Here is a 1,349-nt window from a genome sequence, read left to right on the forward strand (position 1 = left end):
AACAAAAAACTACATTAAAAGGGGGAAAACATATTAAATATTATATCAACTCATCCGTTTTACCTGCATGTCCCACTAGATGGGGTCACAGGCTAAATAATTGCTGAATTCATGTACTGCTTTTGTGTTGCACACTTCTTAACTGTACCTAAGAGCTAAGCCAGTTTAATATGGGTGTGAGAAGTGCTTATGAAACTGGAATATACATATAAACACACACACAGACCACCAAAACACATGGTACACATAAATGGTTTCGAGGATTCAAACCACATTTTCACGGTTAAACGCGGTTTTGTTGGCCAGTGCAGCTCACACCACCACAATCAGACGTAAAAAAAAAACATTTCGACACTTGTCTCCGCTCGGGGTGATGCTGTGGTTGTGAATTAAATAAGAAACTTTTAACTTTCTCGGGATATGAAGACGGGAAACAATAACACTGTGGCGAGAACGCGCACGGCGCCGCCGCCCATGAGTGCTCGACCGTTGAGAAGAATCCTCGACGCCATCTTGTTCCCAGTCGACAACGACGGGTGATTTCGTTTCACCAAAAAGGAAGTCACTTTTTTTTTTTTTTTTTTAAAACGCCCGCAAATACAAAAATGTCCACTTATTTGATAACATAAGGTAGTCGCGTCGACCTTTTTTATCTTTTACCCATCGGAAAGCCTCTTTAATAAGTTACACACTCGTTTATGTTGTTACCTAATGGCGCCCGGTTGTCGTTGCTCTCCGGTTGCACCCCTCTCCCCTCACAGCTCAGAGCCCGCCCACAAATACTAGCTGCATGATGTCATCACAAACCAACCGTTTCTCAAAAAAAAACACCAACAACCATTTTTCATCAACTGCTTTTTGGACAATTATTAATCTCCCCCATCAACTGGCCGCCATTATCTTAACATAAAACTGGTCAGATATCACAGTTCTGGTGCAGAAGGAAAACGCGATGGGCGAGAACGGCCATCTTCTCCGGTTTAAAAAAAAAAAAAAAAAATCGACAGTTTGACTGTTTAATCGCCGCATCCTCCAAACAGCCGTTAGCGCACATTTCCGTTCAGAAGAAGCGGGTGAGGTTGTGGCTCGGTCGGCCATTACTTTTCTCCTTCGTCCTCCCACAAGTTTATTTCAAACAACCTCACTCGCTCGCTCGTGCGCCGGCAGTTTGCAGCGGTCCTGAGCGAGTGCGCATGCGCGGGGGGATGCGGTTCAGGGTGGGGGAGGGTCAAATAATGGAAACGATGAGAACATCCTTTTTACCGACATATGATGTCAAAGGGATTTCTACACACACATGTTTTTCTGACAATAACCACCGATTTACTACGACAGTAAAGCTGGGGGGG

This window comes from Morone saxatilis, unplaced genomic scaffold (genome assembly GCF_004916995.1).
Source record: "Morone saxatilis isolate NCDOM2014 unplaced genomic scaffold, NCSU_SB_2.0 Contig10, whole genome shotgun sequence".
In the NCBI taxonomy this organism is placed as follows: Eukaryota; Metazoa; Chordata; class Actinopteri; family Moronidae; genus Morone; species Morone saxatilis.